Source organism: Salmo salar, chromosome ssa10 (assembly GCF_905237065.1).
Source record: "Salmo salar chromosome ssa10, Ssal_v3.1, whole genome shotgun sequence".
Lineage (NCBI taxonomy): Eukaryota > Metazoa > Chordata > Actinopteri > Salmoniformes > Salmonidae > Salmo > Salmo salar.
This window is the reverse complement of record NC_059451.1, coordinates 37643557-37668764: the sequence shown is the minus strand read 5'-3', so window position 1 is coordinate 37668764 and position 25208 is coordinate 37643557. Positions and strand designations below refer to the sequence as shown.

The window sequence follows — 25208 nt, the reverse complement described above, 5'->3', positions numbered from 1 at the left end:
CCTCTTCACAGCTCGACACTGACCCAGCAGCCGCCACTTCACAGCCCGACACTGACCCAGCAGCCGCCTCTTCACAGCCCGACACTGACCCAGCAGCCGCCTCTTCACAGCCCGACACTGACCCAGCAGCCGCCTCTTCACAGCCCGACACTGACCCAGCAGCCGCCTCTTCACAGCCCGACACTGACCCAGCAGCCGCCTCTTCACAGCCCGACACTGACCCAGCAGCCGCCTCTTCACAGCCCGACACTGACCCAGCAGCCGCCTCTTCACAGCCCGACACTGACCCAGCAGCCGCATCTTCACAGCCCGACACTGACCCAGCAGCCGCCTCTTCACAGCCCGACACTGACCCAGCAGCCGCCTCTTCACAGCCCGACACTGACCCAGCAGCCGCCTCTTCACAGCCCGACACTGACCCAGCAGCCGCCTCTTCACAGCCCGACACTGACCCAGCAGCCGCCTCTTCACAGCCCGACACTGACCCAGCAGCCCCCTCTGTCACCAGCCCGACACTGACCCAGCAGCCCCCTCTGTCACCAGCCCGACACTGACCCAGCAGCCCCCTCTGTCACCAGCCCGACACTGACCCAGCAGCCCCCTCTGTCACCAGCCCGACACTGACCCAGCAGCCCCCTCTGTCACCAGCCCGACACTGACCCAGCAGCCGCCTCTTCACAGCTCGACACTGACCCAGCAGCCGCCTCTTCACAGCCCGACACTGACCCAGCAGCCGCCTCTTCACAGCCCGACACTGACCCAGCAGCCCCCTCTGTCACCAGCCCGACACTGACCCAGCAGCCGCCTCTTCACAGCCCGACACTGACCCAGCAGCCGCCTCTTCACAGCCCGACACTGACCCAGCAGCCGCCTCTTCACAGCCCGACACTGACCCAGCAGCCGCCTCTTCACAGCCCGACACTGACCCAGCAGCCGCCTCTTCACAGCCCGACACTGACCCAGCAGCCGCCTCTTCACAGCCCGACACTGACCCAGCAGCCGCCTCTTCACAGCCCGACACTGACCCAGCAGCCGCCTCTTCACAGCCCGACACTGACCCACGAGCCCCCTCTTCACAGCCCGACACTGACCCAGCAGCCGCCTCTTCACAGCCCGACACTGACCCAGCAGCCGCCTCTTCACAGCCCGACACTGACCCAGCAGCCGCTTCTTCACAGCCCGACACTGACCCAGCAGCCGCCTCTTCACAGCCCGACACTGACCCAGCAGCCGCCTCTTCACAGCCCGACACTGACCCAGCAGCCGCCTCTTCACAGCCCGACACTGACCCAGCAGCCCCCTCTGTCACCAGCCCGACACTGACCCAGCAGCCGCCTCTTCACAGCCCGACACTGACCCAGCAGCCGCCTCTTCACAGCCCGACACTGACCCAGCAGCCGCCTCTTCACAGCCCGACACTGACCCAGCAGCCGCCTCTTCACAGCCCGACACTGACCCAGCAGCCCCCTCTTCACAGCCCGACACTGACCCAGCAGCCGCCTCTTCACAGCCCGACACTGACCCAGCAGCCGCCTCTTCACAGCCCGACACTGACCAGCAGCCGCCTCTTCACAGCCCGACACTGACCCAGCAGCCGCCTCTTCACAGCCCGACACTGACCCAGCAGCCCCCTCTGTCACCAGCCCGACACTGACCCAGCAGCCCCCTCTTCACAGCCCGACACTGACCAGCAGCCGCCTCTTCACAGCCCGACACTGACCCAGCAGCCCCCTCTTCACAGCCCGACACTGACCCAGCAGCCCCCTCTGTCACCAGCCCGACACTGACCCAGCAGCCCCCTCTTCACAGCCCGACACTGACCCAGCAGCCCCCTCTGTCACCAGCCCGACACTGACCCAGCAGCCCCCTCTTCACAGCCCGACACTGGGCCGAGGATGTTGTGTCAAAGCCGGCAACAAACAAATAGTCACAGCCAATGCTGTCATCTTCCAGCAAATGATTCATGTGAGTGTAAAGGCAGCAGAGACAAGCTGAGAATATATGATCATATGAAAAGGCATTGAAGACCCTTACGAAAGAGGGACCTCAGTGTTTTACCCAAAAGGCTCAAAAGGCTTCCATCTATGCGGGCCGGCACCTGTTTCTCTCTGTGCCATGGCTCCAACGGACCTGCTCTGAGGCAAGGCCCTGGATGCTTTTCAACTGGCATTTTCATAATAATGGCTAACGGTGAACTTCAACGCCTTCTCACAAAGCAACAGTCTTCAATGATTAGTGTCTCACTCCTAATGGAAACACAATAACACTAGAGCATAGAAATGAACATAAAACACAGGTGACATCCTGGTCGGGGTTAATAAACACAGTCCTGAACAGCTACTGGTCAGCTACTTCTCTCTCCCTGTGTCCCTGCAGAGCCTGTGTGAGGGAAGCAGCAGCAGTCATGATAGTTAGACAAAGCCAGGAGAAACAGCAATCTTAACCCAGCCGACCTGACTGCCTGGCAGGGAGGAAACAGACCTATCTCCCCACCACTCTGCACAAGATACAAAACACTTTAAACATAGCCAGGCAGGGAGGCAGGGAGGAAACAGACCTATCTCCCCACCACTCTGCACAAGATACAAAACACTTTAAACATAGCCTGGCAGGGAGTCAGGGAGGAAACAGACCTATCTCCCCACCACTCTGCACAAGATACAAAACACTTTAAACATAGCCTGGCAGGGAGTCAGGGAGGAAACAGACCTATCTCCCCACCACTCTGCACAAGATACAAAACACTTTAAACATAGCCTGGCAGGGAGTCAGGGAGGAAACAGACCTATCTCCCCACCACTCTGCACAAGATACAAAACACTTTAAACATAGCCAGGCAGGGAGGCAGAGAGGGAAGCAGGTAGGATACAGAACACTTTAAACATAGCCAGGCAGAGAGGCAGAGAGGGAAGCAGGTAGGATACAGAACACTTTAAACATAGCCAGGCAGGGAGGCAGAGAGGGAAGCAGGTAGGATACAGAACACTTTAAACATAGCCAGGCAGAGAGGCAGAGAGGGAAGCAGGTAGGATACAGAACACTTTAAACATAGCCAGGCAGGGAGGCAGAGAGGGAAGCAGGTAGGATACAGAACACTTTAAACATAGCCAGGCAGGGAGGCAGAGAGGGAAGCAGGTAGGATACAGAACACTTTAAACATAGCCAGGCAGAGAGGCAGAGAGGGAAGCAGGTAGGATACAGAACACTTTAAACATAGCCAGGCAGGGAGGCAGAGAGGGAAGCAGGTAGGATACAGAACACTTTAAACATAGCCAGGCAGGGAGGCAGAGAGGGAAGCAGGTAGGATACAGAACACTTTAAACATAGCCAGGCAGAGAGGCAGAGAGGGAAGCAGGTAGGATACAGAACACTTTAAACATAGCCAGGCAGGGAGGCAGAGAGGGAAGCAGGTAGGATACAGAACACTTTAAACATAGCCAGGCAGGGGAGGCAGAGAGGGAAGCAGGTAGGATACAGAACACTTTAAACATAGCCAGGCAGGGAGGCAGAGAGGGAAGCAGGTAGGATACAGAACACTTTAAACATAGCCAGGCAGGGAGGCAGAGAGGGAAGCAGGTAGGATACAGAACACTTTAAACATAGCCAGGCAGGGAGGCAGAGAGGGAAGCAGGTAGGATACAGAACACTTTAAACATAGCCAGGCAGGGAGGCAGAGAGGGAAGCAGGTAGGATACAGAACACTTTAAACATAGCCAGGCAGGGAGGCAGAGAGGGAAGCAGGATACAGAACACTTTAAACATAGCCAGGCAGGGAGGCAGAGAGGGAAGCAGGTAGGATACAGAACACTTTAAACATAGCCAGGCAGGGAGGCAGAGAGGGAAGCAGGTAGGATACAGAACACTTTAAACATAGCCAGGCAGGGAGGCAGAGAGGGAAGCAGGTAGGATACAGAACACTTTAAACATAGCCAGGCAGGGAGGCAGAGAGGGAAGCAGGATACAGAACACTTTAAACATAGCCAGGCAGGGAGGCAGAGAGGGAAGCAGGTAGGATACAGAACACTTTAAACATAGCCAGGCAGAGAGGCAGAGAGGGAAGCAGGATACAGAACACTTTAAACATAGCCAGGCAGGGAGGCAGAGAGGGAAGCAGGTAGGATACAGAACACTTTAAACATAGCCAGGCAGGGAGGCAGAGAGGGAAGCAGGTAGGATACAGAACACTTTAAACATAGCCAGGCAGGGAGGCAGAGAGGGAAGCAGGATACAGAACACTTTAAACATAGCCAGGCAGGGAGGCAGAGAGGGAAGCAGGTAGGATACAGAACACTTTAAACATAGCCAGGCAGGGAGGCAGAGAGGGAAGCAGGTAGGATACAGAACACTTTAAACATAGCCAGGCAGGGAGGCAGAGAGGGAAGCAGGATACAGAACACTTTAAACATAGCCAGGCAGGGAGGCAGAGAGGGAAGCAGGTAGGATACAGAACACTTTAAACATAGCCAGGCAGGGAGGCAGAGAGGGAAGCAGGTAGGATACAGAACACTTTAAACATAGCCAGGCAGGGAGGCAGAGAGGGAAGCAGGTAGGATACAGAACACTTTAAACATAGCCAGGCAGGGAGGCAGAGAGGGAAGCAGGATACAGAACACTTTAAACATAGCCAGGCAGGGAGGCAGAGAGGGAAGCAGGTAGGATACAGAACACTTTAAACATAGCCAGGCAGAGAGGCAGAGAGGGAAGCAGGATACAGAACACTTTAAACATAGCCAGGCAGGGAGGCAGAGAGGGAAGCAGGTAGGATACAGAACACTTTAAACATAGCCAGGCAGGGAGGCAGAGAGGGAAGCAGGTAGGATACAGAACACTTTAAACATAGCCAGGCAGGGAGGCAGAGAGGGAAGCAGGTAGGATACAGAACACTTTAAACATAGCCAGGCAGGGAGGCAGAGAGGGAAGCAGGTAGGATACAGAACACTTTAAACATAGCCAGGCAGGGAGGCAGAGAGGGAAGCAGGTAGGATACAGAACACTTTAAACATAGCCAGGCAGGGAGGCAGAGAGGGAAGCAGGTAGGATACAGAACACTTTAAACATAGCCAGGCAGGGAGGCAGAGAGGGAAGCAGGTAGGATACAGAACACTTTAAACATAGCCAGGCAGGGAGGCAGAGAGGGAAGCAGGTAGGATACAGAACACTTTAAACATAGCCAGGCAGAGAGGCAGAGAGGGAAGCAGGTAGGATACAGAACACTTTAAACATAGCCAGGCAGGGAGGCAGAGAGGGAAGCAGGATACAGAACCCCACGACTCTACTGACACTCTACTGCAGATACAGTATCCTACATGATGTCTGATGTTTGGAACTCTTGAATAATTACAGAGAGGAGAGGACACTCAAGATCGTTTCTATTAAAATGTCTCCATTGACAACACAGCAATAAGCAGCTCAATGTCATTGAAGAGACTCTATTATAATCACAAGCTATAACATCCTGGTCCTTTATGCCACGGTGGAAAGGTTTATCAATAACAATGTAGAGGTCCTCATCATGAGCAAATCAAACAAACTGGCCTACTGCAATTCAAGCAGAGGAATTGGTCCTAATGTACATACTATGAATACATTGTTTTGAGATGTACCTATTTTAGGAAATCATTAAAGCAAACTCGATGCAGATGTGATTTTACTCAGGAAAGCAACAAACTCATGCAGCTACACAGTGTCAGGGTGAATTAACCAAGAGTGAGAGGAGAGAGAGAGAGAGGAGAGAGAGGAGAGAGAGAGAGAGAGAGAGAGAGAGAGAGAGAGAGAGAGAGAGAGAGAGAGAGAGAGAGAGAGAGAGAGAGGTTCCTGCCATCCTCTTTGCTAGTCCAGCCTTAGTTTCCTGTTAAGAGCTCTGGTTTATTAGGTCTCAGATTGCCTTTTCTGCACGCTGCTCCAAAGTCCAGAGAGATAAGAGCAGTTCAGAGTTGGTGAAGCCATTGAAAAATGCATCAAAGATGATGTGGGCCAGCACTCTCTGAGGCTCTGAGCAGTACTCTATGCTTGTAGCTGAATTAGGAGAATCAAGTCTGCTTCTACTGCTGCATTCGCCAGAGCTTAAATTCACCATTCACTTAACCCAAAACATAATTGATAAATGATGAAGAAAAGGAATTCAGAGGTAACAGGGTTTTTATGAGTAGCCAGTGAAATCCGTTTTATGGGACCGGGGTTATGAGAGCGATGTTGCTCTAACAGAGCCCTGTATTCCCTGGAGGACAGCTCAACCCTTCTCATCTCTCCTTTCTTTCACATACACTCTCTCTCTTTTTCAAAGCTCTGGCTCTGGCCCTCTATCAATGCTGCCCAGACAGGATTTACACACTCCCAGACTATCAGTTACCTACATAGTGTACAAAACATTGTGCTTCTTCAGACACATGTTAGGTTTCTGCCTACAGTACCGTCTGCCATCATGATATCCTTTCTCTGTCTCTATTTCTCTGTCTCTCTCCATCTATTTCTCTATCTCTCTATCTCTCTCTCCCGCACTACCCTTTATCTTTCTATCAATTAAATTCAACGGGCTTCATTGGCATGGGAAACATGTTTACATTGTCAAAGCAAGTGGAACAGATAATAAACAACAGTGAAATAAACAATGTAAAATGAACAGTAAACATTACACTCACAAAAGTTCCAAAGGAATAGAGACATTTCAAATGTCATATTATGTCTATATACCATGTTGTAACGATGTGCAAACAGTTAAAGTACAAAAGGGAAAATAAATAAACATACATTTGAGACATATCACTCCCTTCCATATGCTTCTTCTTCCTATGAAGTGCATAGCTACAACATTGAAAATGTCTAACTCTGAAGTGCCTTGAATTAAACAACCATATCAGATAGGGGATTGGTAAAGGCTGTTGAACACATGTACGTTGATGGGTGATTGGCAGCGGATCCGCTCACCAGCTCAGGGAGACGGACAGACACAAGCTGTTCGACAGGTTTATAGTCTTTTGGGTTACAAATGCCATAGGGGCTGCTGGGTAGTCCCAAATGGCATGCTATTCCCTACATAGTGCACTACTTTCGACCAGAGGGAATATAGGGAATGGGGTGTCATTTAGGACAAAACCTAGAACACTAGTTGTCAGCCAATCAGCTGACTGCTGGAGCATAGAAACAGGAAGTGCCCTTCAGAAAGCATTGATACATTAACGGAATACTATTAGCGGCTGTAGTCATCAATCACCAATCATATCAATCACTAGATTCATTCTACAGGTCTGACATCATGACGTCCTAATACATTATTGTGAATAATGAGCCCTTTCTGACTAATTTATTCCAAGCACTTACATTGCTCTCAGGCTCTGAAATTAAGTCAAATTTAGATCAACACAAACCGCCCCCAAATATGAGTTTTGCAGCTACACAATGAGATAAAGTAGAAATGAAACCCTAGCAAAACACAAGAAGTAGAATTTGGACGCATTCAAGTTCTTAACGAAAATAGAGTAGACATTCTGCACTCGTTTTTGTTTTTATAATGCTGGATATCTGAATTAGGAAGAAGTGAATTTGAGGACCAGTTTGAAATAAGTGATGTATAATACATTCATGTGTTATCTTCTGGGATTTTAAAATATATCTCTATAAACCAAAAACATAATCAAATCAAAGAAACCAGAATCCAATGTTTTTTTAGGAAGCGTAATCAAGTCGGTTGATTGTGAAGAATGGACTGAAACGGTGTTATTACAACCTAGTGGTCTGTTCTGTCTCTGTCCTGTTTAAACACAGAACCCAGCAAAAGAAACCATTTAACCTCAGGCCATGGAGGTGTCCCAAATGAAACCCAAAGGGCTCTGGTCAAAGGTTGTGCACTATGTAGATAATAGGCGGCCATTTGGGATGTACACTCCAGAGTCAACAAGGCCATGTGGAGCTACAGAGCAGCACAGCGACGACTGGGACCAAATCAAGGAAAATCAATGTTGTGTTGGTGCCAAATAAATCAGTGTGTTACATTATATTTCTGTTATTCATTAAACACAAACAGCGTTGAGGCCAGATCATGTGGCCTGATAACAAAAGAGAAGCAATTATAATGTGCCAGGGTTGAACAGGGCTAACGTCACAGTGGCGAGCCACTCCAACGAGAGAGCTAGGTTTTAACCTGCAGTGTAGCGCTGTGCAGGAAGGCTGGGATAGAAACACAGGGCCCAGCAGTGACTAGGAGGACCACATCACACACAGCGCAGAGAGAGACTTTAAAGGCTTCTGTTCCAAGGCTGATTTACATAAGGCAACAGTCTGTCAGCATTAGATGGGTGACTAAGGAAACACAATGCACATATTGTTTAGACAGAGTTGCTAGTGTGCGTTGTGACATACGCCTACTGTATGTGAAAACAGGTTTGTACTGGGAAACAAGAGCAGATTGGAGTAGTATGTTTCTGGTGTGTGCATGTAAAGTCATGTCTCTAATGTAAATGACGCCAAGTGTTGAAATCAAATATGATTCTGTCCCCTATGGCAATGTTGTAATCGGTAACAAAGGGTTTTCCTTTCATGTGTCACATCCTAATCTGTCCCCTATGCTAATGTTAGTACACTGAATGTACTAACATTAGAAACACCTTCGTAATATTGAATTACACCCCTTTTTGCCATCAGAACAGCCTCAATTCATCAGGGCGTGGACTCTACAAGGTGTCGAAAGCGTTCCACAGGGATGCTGGCCATGTTTACTTCAATGCTTCCAACAGTTGTGTCAAGTTGGCTGGATGTCCTTCGGGTGGGGCACCATTCTTGATACACACGGGAAACTGTTGAGCATGAAAAACCCAGCAGTGTTGCAGTTCTTGACACAAACCAATGCGCCTGGCAGCTACTACCATACCCTGTTCAAAGGCACTTACATTCTTTATCTTGCCCATTCACCCTCTGAATGGCACACATTCACAATCCATGTCTCAATTGTTTCAAGGCTTAAAAATCCTTGTTTAACCTGACTCCTCCCCTTCATCTACCTGATTGAAGTAGATTTAACAGGTGACAAACCCAAATCTAGGTCCTTGATTGGCCAGCTGTTAGTTCCATGGGCCAGGCAACATGGCATTTTAGGTGACATATCCTTCAACGACAGCTGGACACTTGACTGGGTTAATAAACACTGTTAAATACACACTCTGCTAATTCCCCTTGTCTTTCAGGCTGTGGTTGGGCGTAGCAGGGTCTTATCGGGGAGACGTGAAGGGTCACAGCACACACACGCATGGACACACACACAGGGTGACACATTCTCTCACGGACTCCCTCCAGGAGACATGTGTCACATTACAGAGGCAGGTCCCTCTCAGCCTGTGGCTCAGCCGTGGCACTCTGTCACTCAACATGTCCATTGGCGCCAGGATCAGCATTATATTTGCATTCTATATGCATTATATTAACACAATCCTCTTCTGGTTATAGCTATCATCAATAAGCAAATACATGATTCTGCTCTGCTTCAATGTAGCTTGCTAGCTCTCAATAATAGTCAAATAAAGCCTAAATAGCCTAAAATGCTTTGCCTACACGCATCATTTGATCAACTGTGAGAAAAGTCAGAGAAGGTTTTCAGGACACATGAATCATACATAAAGGAATCCATCTCCTTCCCCCATACAGTACCTTATTGTCACGCTTGCCATCTGCCAAGGCTTGTGAAGTGAACATGGAGCATGGAGAATGTCTGTCTTCTCTCAGGACACAAATCCTGTCATCACAGCCTTCTCTCTCTGCATTCACAGGGCATGTCTGGACAGGACTCCTCCTCCTCTCTCTGGATGGAGCCTAGTATGCATGCCAAATGGCACCCTAGTCCCTTTGTAGTGCACCAGCCCTCTGGTCAAAAGCAGTGCAATATATAGAGGATAGGGTGCCATTTGGGACATAGCCAGGGCTTACAGATGTCCAGTTAGGGCAGTGAACCGGTAGAGCCAGACTAGACGCAGTATTCAGGTTACTTTGCGGACTGTGTGTCGACCCACAGGTTGGGCCGTCACGTCACATTTCATTTCAACACTTCAAAGATACTTCAAGGTCTCTCCTGTTGCTGAGGTGGGCAACAGACTTGAAGAGGAAATGAAGTGGAGGGGAGACATGATGAAGAGGATCCCCACTAGCCAACAGACTTGAAGACAAAATGAAGTGGAGGGGAGACATGATGAAGAGGATCCCCAGTAGCCAACAGACTTGAAGAGGAAATGAAGTGGAGGGGAGACATGATGAAGAGGATCCCCAGTAGCCAACAGACTTGAAGAGGAAATGAAGTGGAGGGGAGACATGATGAAGAGGATCCCCAGTAGCCAACAGACTTGAAGAGGAAATGAAGTGGAGGGGAGACATGATGAAGAGGATCCCCAGTAGCCAACAGACTTGAAGAGGAAATGAAGTGGAGGGGAGACATGATGAAGAGGATCCCCAGTAGCCAACAGACTTGAAGAGGAAATGAAGTGGAGGGGAGACATGATGAAGAGGATCCCCAGTAGCCAACAGACTTGAAGAGGAAATGAAGTGGAGGGGAGACATGATGAAGAGGATCCCCAGTAGCCAACAGACTTGAAGAGGAAATGAAGTGGAGGGGAGACATGATGAAGAGGATCCCTTATACACTGATACTAACCTCCATATCAATATCAGTGTCAAGACGTGGGAGATAAAACCATTTTTCCTTCAGGCAAATGAGTTAAGCGAGTTCAGATAGCCTCAACATCAAATGAGCATTTGCTCCTGTAGGCACTCTATAGCCTCACGGGTTCACTACCTTGCAGGTACACTAACGGGTTCCTTTGTGGTTTAGAATGGGGACGAACACTAGTTTATAAAAGATAGACCATAAAAAGAACATAGATAGACCATAAAAATAACATAGATAGATCATACATGACAAGCATGAGACGGATCATCACTAATTGGTGTGTCCAACTGCCAGATGGGGGGCTGTCATTTCAGACAAGACAAGAGCAATAGATTCACTTTTTCAAAATGGCATTGGGTGAAAATTCTATGTTTCACATATCACACACACATTTGGCCACACACAGAGTTGAAGTTGCCTGAGAAGGAGTCAGACAGTGCCTGCGTCCCAAATGCCACCCCATTCTCTACATAGTGCACTGCTTTTGAAGCACAAAACATTTTTTTGACTACAAAAGTAGTGCACTATATAGGGAATAGGATGCAATTTGGGACGCAGACTATCCATGAATGACACCCTAAATAACTGAAGCTAGAAAATCCAACAGTGATTAAATTCATCTATTTTGAACTCTTCTTCTAAGGCGGGACAGGACTTTGAATCCAAACTTCAAAGAGCAGAGAAACAAACAGAAAGACTGCCTTCATAAGAAAACCAAATGACTAGTGTTACAGAGAAATGTGTTTGATCCACATTCAAATGTGGTAAAATGCTAGACTGAAACCCCAGGCTACAACCTATGTGTGTGTTGTGTGTGTCCTTACTTATGTATCTGTGGAAGTCACAAGTGTTTTTCACTTACAGTAGTGAGTGCATACATTTTCATACTGGTCACCCATGGGAATGGAACCCAAGACCCTGGCATTACAAGCGTCATGCTCTACCAACTGAGCCACACCTACTAACCCCTGTGAAGGAAAACATCCACCAAACATAACATGGAACAAGAACAAAACACAAAAATATGTGTGTTTGTGTGTGTGTGTGTGTGTGTGTGTGTGTGTGTGTGTGTGTGTGTGTGTGTGTGTGTGTGTGTGTGTGTGTGTGTGTGTGTGTATAAATCTTTTTGTGTGCAAGTCATAAGTGTCTCTCTTTGTGTGATGGCACTCACTAACAACCCTGTGGAGGACTATATACACCAAACACAACAAGACTAGAACGAGAACATAGCCTACAAAGCCTCAACAATAATCAATGAATACCTGCTACAATACAATGACACAGCAAACAGCACAGATCTGGAGCTGAAGACTACACAAAGGCGGGATTAGCTCCATTAGTGGAGGAATCTGAAATGCAATTAACCTGCCGTGAGCACAGCAAAGCCTCCTCTCAGATTCCTGCTGTATGGCGCCGGACTAGGGGCCAGGGTGGACGAGAGAGGCAGATGGGGGGCTGTGTGTGGGGGGGTTCACGGTCTGCGTCCCAAATGGCACCCTATTCCCTATATAGTGCACTGCTTTTGACCAGGGCCCATATAGTTTCTTCTCACCGCTGCTAAGGGTGCATAGGGCTCTGGTCAAAAGTAGTACACTATATAGAGAATAGGGTGCCATTTAGGAGGCACACAGGACCTCAGGAGACGTGACTAGAGAAGGTGGGGGCAGTAAAAGACTACTGCCCTGAAGTACCCACCCTGCAGCAACTCATAAAGAGCAGAATGCAGAGGTCATAGGACCATATGGGTGGGGAGGGAGAAAGTGATAAGGTGAAGACCCCTAGCAGCTCCCTAACAATAGCCCCAATCTGAGCTGGTCATTCTGGGGCAGAAAGGTCTGAGCCGCTGGTATAGGGGGAGAAAGGGGTTACAGAGAGAGAAAGAGAGAGAGAGAAAGACAGAAAGAGAGACAGTGAGAGACTGAGAAAAACAGAGAGAAAGAGAGAGCGAAAAACAGAAAGAGAGACAGTGAGAGAGTGAGAGAAAGAGAGAGTTGGAGAGAAAGAGAGAGCGCAGCAAGATTTGTGACCTGTTGCTACAAGAAAAGGGCAACCAGTGAAGAACATTGTAAATACAACCCATATTTAGCACATCATTATAACACTGTACATAGCCATAATATGACATTTGAAATGTGTCTATTCCTTTGAAACCTTGATTATTTCACTTTTGTTTATTATCTATTTCAACATTTGTTTCCCATGCCAATAAAGCCCTTTGAATTTAATTGAGAAAGCGAGAGAGAGAGAGAGAGAGAGAGAGAGAGAGAGAGAGAGAGAGAGAGAGAGAGAGAGAGAGAGAGAGAGAGAGAGAGAGAGAGAGAGAGAGACAGAGTAGCAGGTTAGAGTTTTCCACTGCCTGTCTGGAATCTTTTTTTTATTGAGGGATTTTTCCTCTTTTCTCTGTTAGCTAGGGGCCACCTGCTTTCTCTGTTAGCTAGGGGCCACCTGCTTTGTTGTCTCTTTTCCTTTCTTGTTGCTACTTTCACACACACACACACACACACACACACACACACACACACACACACACACACACACACACACACACACACACACACACACACACAGTGTCATTATGAATAGGAGCGAGGTGTAGCAACATGTAGGCCACCAAGAGGTAAATGGTGACTCTGTAAATGAATGACTAACCGACAGTAGAGAGGGACTGTGGGATTAGCCTGCTGACAATAGTCTGGTTGAAAGACGTAGGTTGTACCCCAAATGGCACCCTATTTCCTATGGGCCCTGGTCAAACGAAGTGCACTACATAGGGAATAGGGTACCTTTTGGGACATAACCATAAGCCTAGCTGCTGAAATGTAATCACTCCCTTGAGAGGCTCCTAGCTCTCTGGTGAACAAAGCAAGACAGACAGCTTGTTTAGGTGAGCAGGTTTAAGTACATGCTCACCAAAAGACACGCTATCTCTGATGTAGTGCACTATCCATAGACGCAGGAAGTAGGGGTGCTGAGGGTGCTGCAGAAAACAAATCTGAATAAAATTAAAAATCACAAAAAATGTTCTATATATTTTTTTTTGCAGGACTTTATTAGTCCTGTATTAGCGGACCGAATAGCGGACCGTGTAGCGCAACAAAAAACATCCCCAAACATATTCCCGCGGCTATGGCACTAACTATGAAAGAAGGGTGGGTTCATGAGTTCATAGAAACTGGACTATTTTCTTTAAGATAAGGATGAAATTCATACTTGAACATTCATATTGTCCTTTTATTTTACTACAAGGGTCATTCCACCAATTGGGTGCCTTTTGAGTACTGTAACTTGATGACTATTTTATTTTATTTTTTACCAAATTTAAACATTCTGTCATAAAGAGAACATGTTCAAACTTAATAAAAAAATGAGTTCTCCCATCTCAAGAGGTAAAAAAAGGACTATAGTAAGTTTCAAATAAAGTAACATGGTTGACCGTAACATGGTTGACGATTTCATTTCAGTCAGCCATGAATCCCCTTGTGACAGGGGGAATGGAAGCTTGTTGTGTGCAACAGGGAGGGGCAATTGATTGCAAGCGTCACAAATTCATTGAAATTGTTCAAACATTTCTAGCCTGTCTATGTGTAACAGGGTTGACTTGTTATAATTGACCGCTCGGTTTTCCACCACAAAACACCAGAAAATGGCCAAAAAGAGTAGAACCAGCTCACCTGCTTTTACACTATCATTAACTATTAGATGGTGAATGTTTCTAAAATAATAATATTTAAAAAGGAATAGTTTCACCATATTAAAATGACAGTTCAGTTCACGTAACAGGGTTGACCTTAAGATGAGGGACAGGTTGTTGTTTTTTTACCTTAAAATAAATCACTAATCAGAAATAATCTTCAGAAATGACTACGTCAGAGCAAGAACATCACTAGGGCTTTACAATGACTATAAAAACTTGGAGAAACGTTGGGGTTAAGTGGGTTAAAATCTTCCTAGAAGTCACAATGGATGCATAGCGGGACATGACAAAATGCAACATTTTGGCACTTTAGCAAGTCTTTAATCATATAAAAAAAACGGATTTATTGAATTTTTCATGTGGTCTAGATTAAAGGGCATGTCATTTAATATAACAGGCTTTTGAAATTGATAATTACTGCACAATTTCTACTTAAAAAAACACAGGGACGCAAAAGGCACTCATTCCGTGATTTCGTGGAACAACCCACATCCATTTACAAAAAAACTGATTGACTAATTAAGCCACTTACAGTTTATTATTTTCATGCTGAACATTAAAGAAAATTATGGCTTGATTTATTATCTTGAGAATGTTCATCCAGTCACAATATGAAGCTTTATTACAGATTCTTCATTTTACTACTGCAATAATGCTCACTTGTGATACAAATACAGCTTCTTTTCTAAAACTGAGGTTGTTACATAAAAAACGACAGGCAAAATATAGATACTGGCCTTGGGTGAAGTATACTGAGATTACGGTGGGAGACGGGGACCTCGTGGAGAACACACACAGGCCCCCAGCCTCTACATGCTCACAGTCACACACAAACTGTCAACTGGGCGACTCACCGTAGTACTGGTAGATCAGGCCAACAACAACTATGAGAGGCCATAGGCTTTTAGTCAACATTCTGTGATTGCTTTGTGTGTGTGTTTACTTTGAACAGGTGGGGGTACTTTGTTAATGGACGGAAACAATTGAGGTTGGAATTTTCCATTCAAACAAGACAAATCTGGCTGTAGATAATGTAACACCTAGAAAACTGTGAGAATCGCTTTAACCACAAAATATCAAATTCATCTAAATTAACCTCTGTACAGCAAATACTTATAAAAACTAATTTTATACAGAAGACCAACTTTCCATAGTATTATTTACGTGACCACTTCTTCTATATAAAATCGATTTTCTGAACAACAAAACAAAGCGCAGTGAAGAGACACACTTACCTATTTCAAGGCCCAACTGAAAAATACACAGTGAAAGAAAGTCACCAGGAAAATGATAGTCTTTATAACTCGTGATATAAAGCCGTAGCTGCTGTTATTCCTAAAAAATACAAAAAGATTCCACTCAAAATCCTTTAGTCCTTTAGCATAAAACCTCAGTCAGTCTGCAGTCCCAGAGAGAGAGCGAGAGCGTGCGAAATAGCCTGGGTGGTTGGGGCTAGCCGCTACAGGTGGAGGCAAAGAAGCAGGGAAAGAAGGAAGGTTGCAGCACTTCAAATGAACTGCTCTCTAGTCTAACTCCTCTGGCTGGAGCTTCTCTAACTGCCTGCCGCTGCCTGGTCTCCTTGCTGTGCTGTGTGAACTGGCCACCGTCCGTAGAGATTCCACTGAATCCTGGGAGTCTTGCCTGGGGTCACTGGAGCTCGATGTCTCCTGAGACACTCTCAACTGAATACCCACTGAGCTCTGAACAGGCCAGCCCAGCCACAGCCAATGCCCTAGTATGATGTCACAGGTGTTGAGTTTCAGACAGCATTTTGGGGGATGGGTTGTAAGAGGCCTTGGCCAATTGGAGGGTTTGTTGACAGGTTTTATTCTACACAGGTAGAGCCAGACCTTCCCCCTCTCTCCCACTTCACCTGGCGCCAGAACAAAAGGGAAGAAGAGAGAGACAGAGAGTTGGGGGTGGAGAAGGGGATTCAGGTTAGGTTGTGTTGCTGACTATGGAGGAGTCGTTATTTGTTGGAAAACATGAATACTGACTCTCTCTAACCAGCTGTAGTGTTAATCTGGTTTCTGAGGGGAAGCAGTTTAAAAGGAACACAGCATTCATTTTTAGTTCAAACTCAACCTGTCTGAACGAATAAAATAGCTATTATAAAGCTAAAGACCGTGCAAGAAGTGTCCCACAGACGTCAATTCAACTTTTATTCCACGTTGAATCATTGAAATGACGTGGAAACAATGTTGAGTCAACCAGTGTGTGGGGTGTTATTGCTGCAAACTTTTATCCAAAGCATATTTTCTTGAGTTGAAGGAGCTAGTGAGAGTGCATTCCTGTGTTACTTGAGCGTGGCACTACTGATTGCTTATGACTGAGTGGTGCTTCAACTGAATGCAGAATAACCCTCTCTGGTCGTTCACTTCCAACCTGTTTAATGCAGCCTGTACAGTTCATGTATGTCTGTCAGTCAAGCTGAACTAAAACAGCATGCATTTCTTTGTTTCCTTGAGCTTGGTAGTGATCGTTTAGCACAGAATAAACCATAGACTGCAAATATTATTTGAACATAGGTCTGGTAACAGCAGCATGTACAGTGCATCTACAACCCCTCTCTCTCTCAAGCCGAACTGAAACAAAGCCCAGCTGTAATACTCCTGAGAGATGTCATGCTCATACTGCTGCGAGGGCATTGAGAGAAGGATCCATTACATCCTAATATCACACAACACATTTTCAAAAGCAAACTTCTCACATTACTGACAGAAAGATTTACAATGCCAGCAAAATGAGCTCCATACAAAGAAAGAAACATGGAACATGAAAGTGTGTTGTGTGTGTGTGTGTTGTGTGTGTGTGTGTGTGTGTGTGTGTGTGTGTGTGTGTGTGTGTGTGTGTGTGTGTGTGTGTGTGTGTGTGTGTGTGTGTGTGTGTGTGTGTGTGTGTGTGTGTGTGTGTGTGTGTTTGTGTGTGTGACCACCTGGCAAAGGAAGCAGATGAGGCTGGTGGCATTTCTTCCCCCATTCCAATTACATACACACACACGCCCACACATACACACACACGCCCACACATACACACACACGCCCACACATACACACACACGCCCACACATACACACACGCCCACACATACACACACACGCCCACACATACACACACACGCCCACACATACACACACACGCCCACACATACACACACACGCCCACACATACACACACACGCCCACACATACACACACACGCCCACACATACACACACACGCCCACACATACACACACACGCCCACACATACACACACACGCCCACACATACACACACACGCCCACACATACACACACACGCCCACACATACACACACACGCCCACACATACACACACACGCCCACACATACACACACACGCCCACACATACACACACACGCCCACACATACACACAGGCCAGGGTTTCCATTAGCCAGTAATAGCCGGCTTTTGGACTATAAAAAAAATGGAAAAGCCAATAATTAAAATTTGCGCCGTCCAATTGTCCAGGTGAAGAAAAAAATCCTATTATGAAATAATGCTTTTTAGCCTATTCATTGATGGAAATACCAGTCGATGTAAATACATTTGACTGGTCATGCTTATCAGTCTATTGGTTAATTTGCATAATTTAGTGAAATGAAATTGGCACGTGCGTACAGTATATTTGTTATGCATCTTATTTATCACACGTATACAGCATACAGATACAGAGGTTTTGAGCTGAAGATCTGCTACAGCAAATACATAGGCAACGGAAGTTTTCATCAGCACGTCACACACCACTTTGCAATGAGCTGGAGGCAGTATAATAGTTTGAAACCTGAACATTTGACTACATATTATGAGGTATGTGTTACCGTGCTTCAAAGTAGCCGTGCCAAAATCAAACCATATCCGTGGAGGCAATTATTTCATATCAACTTTCTTTCATTGTCCAATAGCCAAAAACACATCCTAGTCATTTATATATTACATCTCCCCTCTTTCTAAATGTCTGCTGTCTTCTGCACATTGCTGCACTTATAATGTGAAGAAATAATAGTTTATCAACATTTTAAGCTAAACGTTCTGATCTGTTGCATCAGACTCATTGCTTTTTCCATGTTTTTTCCATAGCTTAGACCTACTGGTTGTATACATTTGGGATCTCTCATCCCACAACTGTCCCTATTTCTTTCTCGACAAGCTGGCCAATAGAACAGGTGAATTTTTCCTACTATGGGGGATAGTAGATTGACATAAGCTAGTGATTTAGCTGTTTGTTACTCATCTTGTTTGTGAGGAAAAGTAAATGTGGACAGTGATTCTAACATCTTCAAAGTGCACGGTAAGAACAACACACGTCATTGCATCCTCGACTTGCATGTTCTGTTAAGATGAATTACCATAATCTAAATGTGATTTCTGTCATTCTGAGCACTGTGGTGGACGACCGAATCAGGTTACGCACCCAATGCATATGGTCCAGTCATTTTCTCAAATGTCCAGTAAATTAAAATGCTGCTGGTCACGTCAGGCGCCGCATTTTCCTAACAGAAACGCTGACTCAGGCACACACTAACGCAGACGCACACGCACACACACACACTAACGCAGACGCACACGCACACACACTAACGCAGACGCACACGCACAAACACACACACACACACACACACACACACACACACACACACACACACACACACACACACACACACACACACAAACACACACACACAGGTCCGCTTGATTAGTAGCGTGAAGGACTGGTTAATGACCGTCTCATAATCATGCTTTCAAAAACAATGTGTCAGGAGGAAATCCAGTCATCTGTGAAGAAGAACACTACCTCCCATGCCTACCGTTATGCTGCAACTTACTAAAGCAAGGATACGTGATAAAACTATTCAATTGAATTGAATGACACACACACACACACACACACACACACACACACACACACACACACACACACACACACACACACACACACACACACACACACACACACACACACACACACACACACACACACACACACACACATTTGGGGAACTGTAAATAAGTACACTCACAAGCTAGCTAATGTCGTCCTTAATTCTCGCCATTATGTTGAGTGGCTATTAACTCACTATGTGCCACTAAAGGACGAGTGTTCATAGAGACCTTTCATCACTGGCGGGCTAGGGTTAAAAACAGACTTTAAATGGAATGAAATGGTGCTATATAAAGATCCTGTATTAGCCCTATTCCAGTAAGCCTGTGCTGAGTGGCACTGTCAGGGTGGTGATCACTTGTAAATAAATACAACTGCACTATGGGATTACACCACTACAGGCCTGTGCAAATACACTACATGACCAAAAGTATGTGGCCACCTGCTCGTCAAACATCTCATTCCAAAATCATGGGCATTAATATGGAGCTGGTCCTTCCTTTCCTGCTATAACAGCCTCTACTCTTCTGGGAAGGCTTTCTACTAGATGTTGGAACATTGCTGTGGGGACTTGTTTCCATTCATCCACAAGAGCATTAGTAAGGTTGGGCACTGATGTTGGGCGATTAGGCCTGGCTCTCAGTCAGAGCTCCAATTCATCCCAAAGGTTTTCGGTGGGGTTGAGGTCAGGGCTCTGTGCAGACCGATCTTGACAAACCATTTCTGTATGGTCCTCGCTTTGTGCAAGGGGGCATTGTCATGCTGATACAGGAAAGGGCCATCCCAAAACTGTTGCCACAAAGTTGGAGCACAGAATTGTCTAGAATGTCATTGTGTGCTGTAAGATTTCCCTTCACTAGGACTACTGGGCCTATCCCGAATCATGAAAAACAAGCCGACGTTTAGCATTGCTCATGGTGATCCTAGGCTTGTGTGCGGCTGCTCGGCCATGGAAACCCATTTCTTGTGCTGACGTTGCTTTCAGAGACCGTTTGGAACTCGGTAGTGAGTGTTGCAACCAAGGACAGACGAATCAGTACTCTCCAGTCAGTCCCGTTCTGTGAGCTTGCGTGGCCTACCACTTCGTGGCTGAGCCGTTGTTGCTCCTAGACGTTTCTACTTCACAATAACAGCACTTACAGTTGACTGGGGCAGCTCTAGCACGGCAGAAATTTGATGAACTGACTTGTTGGAAAGATGGCACCCTATCGTTTGTAAATTATGTCTGAGTGTTAGTGTGTACCTCTGGCTATCCGTACATTTTAAAAACAAGAAAATGGTAGCGTCTGGTTTGATTTAAATAAGGAATTTTAGATGATTTATACTTTTACTTTTGATACTTAAGTATATTTTAGCAATTACATTTACTTTTGATAAATATAGAGTGAGAGAAACAGAGAGTTAAGGATAGAGAGTGAGAGAAACAGAGAGTTAAGGATAAAGAGTGAGAGAGAGAAATAGAGTGTTAAGGATAGAGTGAGAGAGAGAAACAGAGACGGAGGATAAAGAGAGAGAGAAACAGAGATAACGATAGAGAGAAACAGAGAGTGAGGATAAAGAGTGAGAGAGAGAAACAGAGAGTTAAGGATAGAGAGGGAGAGAGAAAAAGAGAGTTAAGGATAGAGAGTGTGAGAGAGAAACAGAGAGATAACGATAGAGAGTGAAAGAGAGAAACAGAGAGTGAGGATAAAGAGTGAGAGAGAGAAATAGAGTTAAGGATAAAGAGTGAGAGAGAGAGAAACAGAGAGTGAGGATAAAGAGAGAGAGAGAGAGAAAGCGAGAGAGAAACAGAGAGAAACAGAGAGATAGTAGAGAGTGAGAGAGAGAAACAGAGAGATAACGATAGAGAGTGAGAGAGAGAAACAGAGAGATAACGATAGAGAGTGAGAGAGAGAAACAGAGTGAGGATAAAGACAGAGAGAGAGAGAGGATAGAGAGAGAGGATAGAGAGAGAGAGAGAGAGAGAGAGAGAGAGAGAGAGAGAGAGAGAGAGACGGAGAGAGAGAGCGGGAGAGGGAGAGGCAGAGGGAGAGGGAGAGAGAAGGTGGAAACTGAGCAGCACATCCTAACCTCCTGCTAATGTATGACCATGTTAGAGACACATATTTCCCTCAGACTACACAGACACACAAAGAATTCGAAAACAAATCCATTTTTGATAAACTCCCATATCTACTGGGTGAAATACCAGCAAGATGTGTGACATGTTGTCACAAGAAAAGGGCAACCAGTGAAGAATAAACACCATTGTAAATACACTTTTGTACTTTAATTATTTGCAAATCATTATATCATCATTATATATAAACTCAGCAAAAAAAGAAACGTCCTCTCACTGTCAACTGCGATTATTTTCAGCAAACTTAACATGTGTAAATATTTGTATGAACATAACAAGATTCAACAACTGAGACATAAACGGAACAAGTTCCACAGAAATGTGACTAACAGAAATTGAATATTGTATCCCTGAACAAAGGGGGGATCAAAATCAAAAGTAACAGTCAGTATCTGGTGTGGCCACCAGCTGCATTAAGTACTGCAGTGCATCTCCTCCTCATGGACTGCACCAGATTTGCCAGTTCTTGCTGTGAGATGTTACCCCACTCTTCCACCAAGGCACCTGCAAGTTCCCAGACATTTCTGGGGGGAATGGCCCTAGCCCTCACCCTCCGATCCAACAGGTCCCAGACGTGCTCAATGGGATTGAGATCTGGGCTCTTCGCTGGCCATGGCAGAACACTGACATTCCTGTCTTGCAGGAAATCACGCACAGAACGAGCAGTATGGCTGGTGGCATTGTCATGCTGGAGGGTCATGTCAGGATGAGCCTGCAGGAAAGGTACCACATGAGGGAGGAGGATGTCTTCCCTGTAACGCACAGCGTTGAGATTGCCTGCAATGACAACAAGCTCAGACTGATGATGCTGTGACACACCGCACCAGACCATGACGGACCCTCCACCTCCAAATCGATCCCGCTCCAGAGTACAGGCCTCGGTGTAACGCTCATTCCTTCGACGATAAACGTGAATCCGACCATCACGCCTGGTGAGACAAAACCATGACTCGTCAGTGAAAAGCACTTTTTGCCAGTCTTGTCTGGTCCAGCGACGGTGGGTTTGTGCCCATAGGCGACATTGTTGCTGGTGATGTCTGGTGAGGACCTGCCTTACAACAGGCCTACAAGCCCTCAGTCCAGCCTCTCTCAGCCTATTGCGGACAGTCTGAGCCCTGATGGAGGAATTGTGCGTTCCTGGTGTAACTCGGGCAGTTGTTGTTGCCATCTTGTACCTGTCCTGCAGGTGTGATGTTCAGATGTACCGATCCTGTGCAGGTGTTGTTACACGTATTCTGCCACTGCGAGGACGATCAGCTGTCCGTCCTGTCTCCCTGTAGCGCTGTCTTAGGCGTCTCACAGTACGGACATTGAAATGTATTGCCCTGACCACATTTGCAGTCCTCATGCCTCCTTGCAGCATGCCAAAGGCACGTTCACGCAGATGAGCAGGGACACTTGGCATCTATCTTTTGTGTTTTCAGAGTCAGTAGAAAGGCCTCTTTAGTGTCCTAAGTTTTTATAACTGAGACCTTAATTTCCTACCGTCTGTAAGCTGTTAGTGTTTTACCGACCATTCCACAGGTGCATGTTAATTAACTGTTTATTATCTATTTCACTTGCTTTGGCAATGTAAACATATATTGTCCATGCCAATAAAGCCCTTAAATTGAAATTGAATTGAGAGAGAGAAACAGAAAGAGAGAGGATAGAGAGAGACAGACAGATATGGAGAATGATAGAACGAGAGAAACAGAGTTTGTTCTCCACTCATCTAGCTAGGATGACTAGGAGTGTGTGTTATTGTCCCATGTACCATTGTGCATGGAGCAGAATGCAGACAACAAATCATTTTTCATGGGTTATCCCAGGAGGTATTGAAAAACTGGAGATGCATTTAAATAGCTGAATTAAAAGAGGAAATGTGTCAATGTAAAGGCACGTTGGGCAAAGCCAGAGCATCTGCTCTCCTCTCTCTCCTCTAGCTCTGCTCAGCACACTGACTGACTAAACAGGGCTGAGGAGGTACAGAGGAACACACACATGCCCCACAGGCTAGTCATCATGCACACATGTGAAAACACACATTGCATGCACGCACGCTCACACGCTCACACACACACACACACACACACACACACACACACACACACACACACACACACACACACACACACACACACACACACACACACACACACACACACACACACACACACACACACGCTTCCCTGAGAGCCTGGCTGTCAGAGAAGTGGGTGGGCAGAAGTTGACATTCACCCAGTCTACCAACCAGGGCACCTTCAGGTTGTCATCCTCTCTGTTGTCTCTGCTGTGGTAAGTGATGGTTGAGATGTTTTCTTCCTCTGTTGAAATACATGGTCATGATCATACAGAGGCAATTGATCACCATGCTTTTCTATAGATTATTTCCCTCTCTTCCCTTACAAGCTGCATTAGTCAAGGCAAGTATGGGTAGACACACACCCATGGATGGAGCAGGCACACACACTCTTCATGTTGTGCGTGCGTGTGTGTGTGTGTGTGTGTGTGTGTGTGTGTGTGTGTGTGTGTGTGTGTGTGTGTGTGTGTGTGTGTGTGTGTGTGTGTGTGTGTGTGTGTGTGTGTGTGTGTGTGTGTGTGTGTATGCGTCTGAGTGCGTCAGGACTCCTGCCTGTTCACCTGTTGGCTTTGTGGTTCTGTGTTATTTATTATCTTCCTCTCCCTGTTCAATATTCAATATGAGCACACATGCACGCACGCACGCACACACACACTCACACACACGCACACACACACCCAGTGAGCTAACATTATTCATGATGATCACCATCCTATGCTCTCTGACTGGCTCTGCTACATTCTAATACCCTGTTGTTTCTCAGTCAGCTGAAACACAGGGAGAACACAGAACAAACAAAAGACCTTTAAACATTCAGACTTCTTTTATTCTTCTGTGGACAATTAAAGAACGTTCAGTTGACTGGCCAGAGGAGCAGAGAAGAGAGGAGAAAAGAAGAGAGGAGAAGAAAGAGAAGAGAGGAGAAAAGAGAAGAGAGGAGAAGAGAGAGAAGAGAAAAGAAGAGAGGAGAAGAGAGAGAAGAGAGGAGAAAAGAGAAGAGAGGAGAAGAGAGAGAAGAGAAAAGAAGAGAGGAGAAGACAGAGAAGAGAGGAGAAAAGAGAAGAGAGGAGAAGAGAGAGAAGAGAAAAGAAGAGAGGAGAAGACAGAGAAGAGAGGAGAAAAGAGAAGAGAGGAGAAGAGAGAGAAGAGAAAAGAAGAGAGGAGAAGAGAGAAGAGAGGAGAAAAGAGAAGAGAGGAGAAGAGAGAGAAGATCGGAGAAAAGAGAAGAGAGGAGAAGAGAGAGAAGAAAAAAGAAAAGAGATGAGAAGAGAGGAGAAGAGAGAGAAGAGAAAAGAAGAGAGGAGAAGAGAGAGAAGAGAGGAGAAAAGAGAAGAGAGGAGAAGAGAGAGAAGAGAGGAGAAAAGAGAAGAGAGGAGAAGAGAGAGAAGAGAGGAGAAAAGAGAAGAGGAGAAGAGAGAGAAGAGAAAAGAAAAGAGAGGAGAAGAGAGGAGAAGCGATAAGAGAGAGAATAGAGAAGAGAGGAGAATGGAGAGAAGAGAGGAGAATGGAGAGAAGAGAGGAGAAAAGAGAAGAGAGGAGAAGAGAGAGAAGAGAGGAGAAAAGAGAAGAGGAGAAGAGAGAGAAGAGAAAAGAAAAGAGAGGAGAAGAGAGGAGAAGCGATAAGAGAGAGAATAGAGAAGAGAGGAGAATGGAGAGAAGAGAGGAGAATGGAGAGAAGAGAGAGAAGAGCGGAGAAGAGAGAGAAAAGCGGAGAAGAGAGAGAAGAGTGGAGAAGAGAGAGACGAGAGGAGAAGAGAGAAGAGAGGAGAAGAGAGAGAAGAAAGGAG

At 46.1% G+C, this 25208-nt stretch overlaps 1 protein-coding gene across 17 annotated transcripts in view; it reads right to left on the bottom strand.

Moving 5' to 3' along the window:
* The window catches only part of ptprfa (protein tyrosine phosphatase receptor type Fa), a 370993-nt gene that overhangs the window by 253976 nt on the left and 91809 nt on the right, over positions 1 to 25208 (bottom strand). For 11 of the 17 annotated variants that reach the window (XM_045687725.1, XM_045687723.1, XM_045687731.1 and 8 more), the window contains exon 1: positions 15575 to 16058. The exons of 1 other annotated variant lie outside the window; for it this stretch is intronic. The gene's annotated coding sequence lies outside the window, so the exon portion shown is untranslated. Of the gene's footprint in view, positions 1 to 15574; positions 16059 to 25208 lie in introns of those variants that run through there. 5 more of the 17 variants (XM_045687733.1, XM_045687734.1, XM_045687738.1 and 2 more) reach the window with 1 other exon arrangement.